The 10,801-nt window shown below is 30.3% G+C and overlaps 1 long non-coding RNA gene across 1 annotated transcript; it reads right to left on the bottom strand.

Annotated features, from left to right (window-relative positions):
• Nucleotides 1-1,892: 1,892 nt before the first annotated feature.
• On the bottom strand, nucleotides 1,893-10,255 carry LOC135156925 (uncharacterized). Its single transcript, XR_010295976.1, has 2 exons — nucleotides 10,137-10,255; nucleotides 1,893-5,344 (listed from the first exon to the last, which is right to left on the bottom strand). It is a non-coding gene; the product is annotated as an uncharacterized LOC135156925 (long non-coding RNA).
• Between the last annotated feature and the right edge of the window lie 546 nt (nucleotides 10,256-10,801).

Here is a 10,801-nt window from a genome sequence, read left to right as displayed (position 1 = left end):
GCAGGGCCCTGGGAACGATTTTTTGGCTGGGGGTGCTGAAGTACTGTAGGCCTAAATTCAGGGGCGGATCCAGCTTTCGCCAATAAAGGGGGGGGGGGGCGAAAAAATGTCACCCATATTTTCCCTGATTGGCCGGGCCACTATATTATGGATTGCTCTTAATAAATGATTTGAGCGCGAAGAGCAAGCTGATATTTTTATTTTGATCTAGGACCTGGACATTCTAAGGACATTTTGTCATCATATGAAAACGATGACTTTCTTCTATTCCTATTCCTAATAAGCCTAATGATAGCTCGAAATTTGTTGATATTAATTCCCGAAATCTGAAATTCTAAGCACTTGTGTAATTATGAAAAGGATGCATGGGTTAATATATTTTTAACAAATTAACGAGAGCGCAAATTGCGATGTCATGAAAAGGGCATTTTAAGTAGTTTGTTATAGAATTGCTTATTATAGAGGAAATCAATGAGGTATACATTACCAATCAAAATGCGAGTGCACAGCGCTGGCTAATAGGTTTTGACAATCAAACCTGAAAAGGGATATTTTAAGAACTTTATGGAATACACAAAGAGAATAGGTACCTGACAAATCAAATAATGCGAGCGAGCAGCACGAGCTGAAAATGTCGATACTGAGACAATAAAACGGACATTTTACAGAGCACTTTTTGAAAATCAATATATAAATCAAACAAAATAATGAAAGCTCGATGTCGGAGATGAAATGTTTTGTATATTGACTTCAAAACTTGATGTTTTAAGCTCCATATCAGCCTATTGAGGAAGAAAATCATGTAGGCCTATCTCATCAAACATGCAATGCGAACGCAAAGTGCGAGCGAAAACTTTATATAGCGACATGAAAGGTTTTTAATTTTATTTTCCAAGTCGTCCCATACCATATTTTATTCACTCTTCTTCATCTTCTTATTTCCTCCTATCTTTTCCCTTCCTTTTCTTTTTGAAATGCCTTCTCGCCAATAGGTCCCGGGCCCCTTGCGCCCTCTGGATCCGCCTATGTAACTTTGACAAGCAAAAAAGGTTTCACTACAAAATGAAGGCTGTTTTGGTGCCAAGAAATTTGATAAGCCCAAAAAAGGGTTTTAACACAAGATGTTGGCCATTTTCCATATATTTCTCCTATGTGACACATCAACCATAATTCCAGGGGGTGCTGCCTATAGAAAATAATACACGCAGCACCCCCTAGGAAAAACTTGGGGGTGCTTCCCAGGTCCATGCATTTAGGTTCAGTGTAGCACAATGTGAATGAATTATTATCGATAACACATTTCATGAAAATGGGCCTATCCCCTTTAACAGTTAGTATGGGGCATGTTCATATGGAAAATAATACACGCAGCACCCCCTAGGAAAAACTTGGGGGTGCTTCCCAGGTCCATGCATTTAGGTTCAGTGTAGCACAATGTGAATGAATTATTATCGATAACACATTTCATGAAAATGGGCCTATCCCCTTTAACAGTTAGTATGGGGCATGTTCATATGGAAAATAATACACGCAGCACCCCCTAGGAAAAACTTGGGGGTGCTTCCCAGTTCCATGCATTTAGGTTCAGTGTAGCACAATGTGAATGAATTATTATCGATAACACATTTCATGAAAATGGGCCTATCCCCTTTAACAGTTAGTATGGGGCATGTTCATATGGAAAATAATACACGCAGCACCCCCTAGGAAAAACTTGGGGGTGCTTCCCAGGTCCATGCATTTAGGTTCAGTGTAGCACAATGTGAATGAATTATTATCGATAACACATTTCATGAAAATGGGCCTATCCCCATTAACAGTTAGTATGGGGCATGTTCATATGGTAGGGAGTAGCAAACCAACACTGCAAAGAATGGAAACCATCAACACAATTCCAAGTCATCCGAATCATTGCATTTAATAAAATAACATACATATGTGATACACGTTCCAAGTCAATTTGTAAAGAATTGAAAAAGAGTCAATATTATTTGATAAATAGACCATTATCCCTACCCTATCCATAAAAATTAATGAATTAATGATGTTAAACATAAGCAAACTGCAGAATAGACAAAGGCATTAGTGAAAATTCAGTTAAAAAAAAAAGAGGATCCCTTATATGAATTTATTGCATGATAAATTAATTCTCGGGGACGGCCACTTGTGTGTTTCATAATACACTGTAACATGCGCTGAAGTTGCGCTCTAATGGTGACATCACTAATACATGTACTAGGTAAAAATCAGAGAGTGGTTGACCGGTTTACTCAACATGTTAATCAGTGTTTCTCTCTCAAAGTGATTGATAATTACAAGCCTCATTTACATTTTAAACACTACTTTTCCAGGGATCTCATTAGTAGTTTATATACCAGTTGTTTTATCCTCATTTTTCCCTGTGTTTGTTTGGGATTTATCAATCATTAAAATATTTTGAAATTGTTTGATTCTTACTCCCTGCCCATGCAATTAATGGTGTGTTTCAAGAAAATATATTTGCATTCAATCAATGGCAAATTCCATTACAATTGATAGGAACAATATCAACTAAAGTTAATATTTGTTGATATAAGAAGCAGACTAGCGATCAATTAAGAAATTGCAATTAATTACAAGACTTATGATTGAATAGTGGACCAAAAATTGACTTGCAATCAATTGCAAGTTTCTAGCAACAGGGAAAACAAGCCTCTCGTGATACTGAACTTTGCGTTGGTGTCGCTTATATTGTGAAAAGCACATTTGTTTTACATCTTCTTTGAATCTTACTACATGTACATGTTTGCACTATTGATTCTGATGATGCATGATGGGGCATGGAAAAGCACAAATTATTTGTTTTATATTTTCCTTGAATCTGACTCTCTTCTTTGAACCATTGATACCGACCATTATTCATAGCCACTTTAGTACTTAAAGGAGAATGAAACTCTTGGAGCAAGTTAGCTTTTGTGAAAGCAGAAAAATCAAAGAATAAGATCAACAAAAGTTTGAGTAAAATAGGACTAGCAATAGAAGAGTTATGAGCATTTGAATGTCGAGATCACTAATGCTATGGAGATCCTCCCATTGGCAATGCGACCAAGATCTATGATGTCACAGATGAACAACTCTCCCCTTTTGGACACTGAAAATATACCCCAAAACATCTCTTTTTGCTCATTCTAATCATATGACAAACAATTCATCAATGATATAATGTTGTGAAACCTCTGTACATGTACTTGTCCTCTCATAAAGAGAACACCTCACCTTGTGATAGATTCTATAAAAGTGAGAATATAAGTGAAATAAGTACTAAAGTAATGAGGGAGTTGTACGTGTGTGACAGCACAGATCTTGGTCGCATTGCCAATTGGGAGGATCTACATGGCATTAGTGATCTCAATATTCAAATGCTTATAACTTTCTTATTATTCATTCAATCTTCCTCAAACTTTCAACAATATGTTTCTTTGATATGGATTCAGCTGGTTTCAAGGGTTTCATTCTCCTTTAAAAAATGGCTCCTCTCATGTGTTCAAGAATAAGCTGATATTTTTACATGATAATGGATCAATACATACTATTAATAATACTATACATGTATTTCATAATTATACCTCAATGAAACCAGGTCAATTTTTTTATGTTAATATAATAAAACAATAATTACAAAATATACAATGTTTGAATCTGTATTTCATTCGCATGCAGATCCTCCACACACTATTGATCAACCTGTATTAAAATGCACACATGATCCACTTGTATTCCATCCAAATACTGAAGCTACAAATTTTTACTTTTGCTTCACTATCAATTTAATGAAAAAAAATAATAAAATCACACAATCATCATGAAGTATACATATTTGTGCTGTACAGCGATTGAATCATTTTGAATCCTAGCCTAGAGTGGACTTCTATTTCGCTAAAAAGATTTTTCAAGATTTTCACCCCCCCAAAAAAAAACATCTTGATACTTATCACTGTTCTGAAAAAAAGGAGGGGATTAACATTCATGGCTTTTATTGCACATTTCATTTACTGATCATAAAAGAACAATGTTACTTCTCTTGTGTATATTATGTACTGTATTGACTGGTGACCCTTTCTTAGGAACTAGATCAAGGCCAATGGAAAATCCAGCTTGTATTACCAACTACAAGAAAGGATCACCAGTCGTTTGTAAAGTCGCTTGTAACTTACAAACAGCTTTATGAAACACCTACCTGCTCTACACGATCTCATCTACCATCACAAAAAACATGAATTGCTGCCTTCAAATTTACAAAACAATCCATGAATTATATCAATAAAATGATTTAATTTCAACATCATCAAAAAACATAATTCACTAACTTTCAAATTTCCCACACAATACCTAAATTTTATCAATAAAACGATTTTTGCAGAATAATTCACGATGAAAACCAATATCTACAAGAAACATTTAATATGATGGTGGAAAAACAATCGAAATTTGTTTGCACACGCACAAAAAAAATCAGTGATTTCATATATTTTTTAAACAACATTTAATAAAAAATATTATTTTGAGAATAGAACTGCTATTAAACATGTACATTTCGACCAATCGCTATAACTTATAACCACCGATTACCACCCCCTTCCCCATGACACTGCCAATATGTATGAAAATACAAGGTCGAAAATGCTTTAAAATCAACGTTTTGTCTACACAAATCATTTTCATGAAAATAAAATAAATTTAGAAGTATCACACCTTTATGACAATTGACTCCCACCAAAATAGAGAAGCTCTATAGAAATATAGAGACAGAAATGTAGTTAAAAATTAGGTACATGTAGAACAAAAGAGAATGAACTTAGGTAATAGAACTACATGTAGACTCAATACCATCAAAAGTTCACACATCCAATAGCTATACAATTTCACAAAGAAAAAATATTTCAAGAAATACATTGGAGAGAGGTAAAAATAACATGTATCATAGAATATAATACGATTATTAAATATACTTCAATCTGATGTATTCTGTTGTGTATAGCAGGTTTATCCTCCGTTGGTGGACGCATCCGTTTCCCGTCAAAAAACAGATGCACATCCAGCCGTGGCTTGCCCCGTGAAGCTTTCCACCCCGGCCTTCATATAGTCATACACTGGATTGGAGGTTGGCCTGTTGTAGAAGATTCCCACTTCCATATAGCAAAGAGTTCAAATTAAGTCTGTGTTTATTAGGGATCACAAATGCAAACATCTGTCTCTTGAAATGAATTGGTGGGAAGTGAGAAGCTTCGTAAAGGCATAAAACTGCAGGCAACGAAAGACATCAGGTTCATACACGTACAAAGGAGAACAGTCGGTTTGTTCTGTCCTGTAATATAAAAATGCAGACACACAACGTTTTTTCAATATAATACCAATTTACAGTCAGATCTATCAAATTTGACAATTTTGTCAGCCAAAAGAATTTTGCATCACCGATAACTATACAATACCTGTACATGTAATTAATAACTACTGTACAAAAATAATACAAACAAAAAGATGACAGCCATTTCATTTTGCCCTCTATATGCATGAAAGACACAGACACGATATTTTGTCAATGTACAGTTCAATGATAATTTGCACAAAACAATCATATCAATAAATTGCAAAAATATGGAAAAAACATCATATAATACTCTGGGAGATCCAAAGTAAAAAAAAAGGTATGTGAGAAGAAATAAGCCTGATGAAGGTCTAACAAAGAGCTTAGTGACTGATTATGGGGCTGATTTTTAAGATTGATTACAGTATATATAATGATCAATGCAATTGATTACAGTATATATAATGATCAATGCAATTGATTACAGTATATACAATGATCAATGCAATTGATTACAGTATATATAATGATCAATGCAATTGATTACAGTATATATAATGATCAATGCAATTGATTACAGTATATATAATGATCAATGCAATTGATTACAGTATATATAATGATCAATGCAATTGATTACAGTATATATAATGATCAATGCAATTGATTACAGTATATACAATGATCAATGCAATTGATTACAGTATATATAATGATCAATGCAATTGATTACAGTATATATAATGATCAATGCAATTGATTACAGTATATATAATGATCAATGCAATTGATTACAGTATATATAATGATCAATGCAATTGATTACAGTATATATAATGATCAATGCAATTGATTACAGTATATATAATGATCAATGCAATTGATTACAGTATATATAATGATCAATGCAATTGATTACAGTATATATAATGATCAATGCAATTGATTACAGTATATATAATGATCAATGCAATTGATTACAGTATATATAATGATCAATGCAATTGATTACAGTATATATAATGATCAATGCAATTGATTACAGTACATATAATGATCAATGCAATTGATTACAGTATATATAATGATCAATGCAATTGATTACAGTATATATAATGATCAATGCAATTGATTACAGTATATATAATGATCAATGCAATTGATTACAGTATATATAATGATCAATGCAATTGATTACAGTATATATAATGATCAATGCAATTGATTACAGTATATATAATGATCAATGCAATCGATTACAGTATATATAATGATCAATGCAATTGATTACAGTATATATAATGATCAATGCAATTGATTACAGTATATATAATGATCAATGCAATTGATTACAGTATATATAATGATCAATGCAATCGATTACAGTATATATAATGATCAATGCAATTGATTACAGTATATATAATGATCAATGGAATTGATTGCAGTATATATAATGATCAATGCAATTGATTACAGTATATATAATGATCAATGCAATTGATTGCAGTATATAATGATCAATGCAATTGATTACAGTATATATAATGATCAATGCAATTGATTACAGTATATCTAATGATCAATGCAATTGATTGCAGTATATATAATGATCAATGCAATTGATTACAGTATATATAATGATCAATGCAATTGATTACAGTATATATAATGATCAATGCAATTGATTACAGTATATATAATGATCAATGCAATTGATTACAGAACAGTATATATAATGATCAATGCAATTGATTACAGTATATACAATGATCAATGCAATTGATTACAGTACAGTATATATAATGATCAATGCAATTGATTACAGTATATATAATGATCAATGCAATTGATTACAGTATATCTAATGATCAATGCAATTGATTACAGTACAGTATATATAATGATCAATGCAATTGATTACAGTATATATAATGATCAATGCAATTGATTACAGTACAGTATATATAATGATCAATGCAATTGATTACAGTATATATAATGATCAATGCAATTGATTACAGTACAGTATATATAATGATCAATGCAATTGATTACAGTACAGTATATATAATGATCAATGCAATTGATTACAGTACAGTATATATAATGATCAATGCAATTGATTACAGTATATATAATGATCAATGCAATTGATTACAGTATATATAATGATCAATGCAATTGATTACAGTATATATAATGATCAATGCAATTGATTACAGTATATATAATGATCAATGCAATTGATTACAGTATATATAATGATCAATGCAATTGATTACAGTACAGTATATATAATGATCAATGCAATTGATTACAGTATATATAATGATCAATGCAATTGATTACAGTATATATAATGATCAATGCAATTGATTACAGTATATATAATGATCAATGCAATTGATTACAGTATATATAATGATCAATGCAATTGATTACAGTATATATAATGATCAATGCAATTGATTACAGTATATATAATGATCAATGCAATTGATTACAGTATATATAATGATCAATGCAATCGATTACAGTATATATAATGATCAATGCAATTGATTACAGTATATATAATGATCAATGCAATTGATTACAGTATATATAATGATCAATGCAATTGATTACAGTATATATAATGATCAATGCAATCGATTACAGTATATATAATGATCAATGCAATTGATTACAGTATATATAATGATCAATGGAATTGATTGCAGTATATATAATGATCAATGCAATTGATTACAGTATATATAATGATCAATGCAATTGATTGCAGTATATAATGATCAATGCAATTGATTACAGTATATATAATGATCAATGCAATTGATTACAGTATATCTAATGATCAATGCAATTGATTGCAGTATATATAATGATCAATGCAATTGATTACAGTATATATAATGATCAATGCAATTGATTACAGTATATATAATGATCAATGCAATTGATTACAGTATATATAATGATCAATGCAATTGATTACAGAACAGTATATATAATGATCAATGCAATTGATTACAGTATATATAATGATCAATGCAATTGATTACAGTATATATAATGATCAATGCAATTGATTACAGTATATACAATGATCAATGCAATTGATTACAGTACAGTATATATAATGATCAATGCAATTGATTACAGTATATATAATGATCAATGCAATTGATTACAGTATATCTAATGATCAATGCAATTGATTACAGTACAGTATATATAATGATCAATGCAATTGATTACAGTATATATAATGATCAATGCAATTGATTACAGTACAGTATATATAATGATCAATGCAATTGATTACAGTATATATAATGATCAATGCAATTGATTACAGTACAGTATATATAATGATCAATGCAATTGATTACAGTACAGTATATATAATGATCAATGCAATTGATTACAGTATATATAATGATCAATGCAATTGATTACAGTATATCTAATGATCAATGCAATTGATTACAGTATATCTAATGATCAATGCAATTGATTACAGTATATATAATGATCAATGCAATTGATTACAGTATATCTAATGATCAATGCAATTGATTACAGTATATACAATGATCAAAGCAATTGATTACAGTACAGTATATATAATGATCAATGCAATTGATTACAGTATATATAATGATCAATGCAATTGATTACAGTATATATAATGATCAATGCAATTGATTACAGTATATATAATGATCAATGCAATTGATTACAGTATATATAATGATCAATGCAATTGATTGCAGTATATATAATGATCAATGCAATTGATTACAGTATATATAATGATCAATGCAATTGATTGCAGTATATAATGATCAATGCAATTGATTACAGTATATATAATGATCAATGCAATTGATTACAGTATATATAATGATCAATGCAATTGATTACAGTATATCTAATGATCAATGCAATTGATTGCAGTATATATAATGATCAATGCAATTGATTACAGTATATATAATGATCAATGCAATTGATTACAGTATATATAATGATCAATGCAATTGATTACAGTATATATAATGATCAATGCAATTGATTACAGTATATACAATGATCAATGCAATTGATTACAGTACAGTATATATAATGATCAATGCAATTGATTACAGTATATATAATGATCAATGCAATTGATTACAGTATATATAATGATCAATGCAATTGATTACAGTATATCTAATGATCAATGCAATTGATTACAGTATATCTAATGATCAATGCAATTGATTACAGTATATATAATGATCAATGCAATTGATTACAGTATATCTAATGATCAATGCAATTGATTACAGTATATACAATGATCAATGCAATTGATTACAGTACAGTATATATAATGATCAATGCAATTGATTACAGTATATATAATGATCAATGCAATTGATTACAGTATATATAATGATCAATGCAATTGATTACAGTATATATAATGATCAATGCAATTGATTACAGTATATATAATGATCAATGCAATTGATTGCAGTATATATAATGATCAATGCAATTGATTACAGTATATATAATGATCAATGCAATTGATTGCAGTATATAATGATCAATGCAATTGATTACAGTATATATAATGATCAATGCAATTGATTACAGTATAATGATCAATGCAATTGATTACAGTATATATAATGATCAATGCAATCAATCATTAAAATCAGTAAACATAAAAGGCAGCTCTGACACATGACGTAGTGGGTATAAAATCACAATTTTAACTCTAGATACTTACCTTAGTACATAACATTAGATCTGTCTGTAACTTAGTTTCATGGTGTTTTCAAGAATCTGGACCAGCTCAGGATACTTGGGAACTTTTCCTGATTCAATCTTTGACCATATTGGCATACCTGACAATAAAAGAAAATATTGTAAGAAAATGACTACTCAATAGACCAGTTCGTAGTTACTTCATGGACAATTTTGGTCAAATGACCTTTCATTTCTTTCATTATAATAGGCAGATTATAAAACAAGATATTACGTAAACATGCCTTACATACATGTACATGTAGCTGGATGAAGAAATTGAATACCCGGTAGACCAGGTGACTAGAATAGCACACAAATGAACACTCTAGGTATTTTTGCATTTCTACTTTGAATGCATAATTATAGCATGTTGCACAATGTACTTGGCAAACTGTGAAATGCCAGTCGTTCGTGGACGCATTTTTTTTTTTTTTGTGGATGTAAATGAAAAACACAACTAAAAAGAATATATGAATAATCAAGACATCAAAGTTGGTGCTTATCTCATTAGATTTTAAACCACCATGTCACTTTAGTACCAATGACCTTCCTCTGATCATGCGCAGAATCTTCTGATCATCACAGAGTGGAACTACAAACTGGCTTATTACTTATTTATTACTTCAATTATTTACTTATTATTAC

The sequence above is a fragment of the Lytechinus pictus genome, chromosome 16 (assembly GCF_037042905.1).
Source record: "Lytechinus pictus isolate F3 Inbred chromosome 16, Lp3.0, whole genome shotgun sequence".
NCBI lineage: Eukaryota > Metazoa > Echinodermata > Echinoidea > Temnopleuroida > Toxopneustidae > Lytechinus > Lytechinus pictus.
This window is presented reverse-complemented; position numbering and strand designations above follow the sequence as displayed.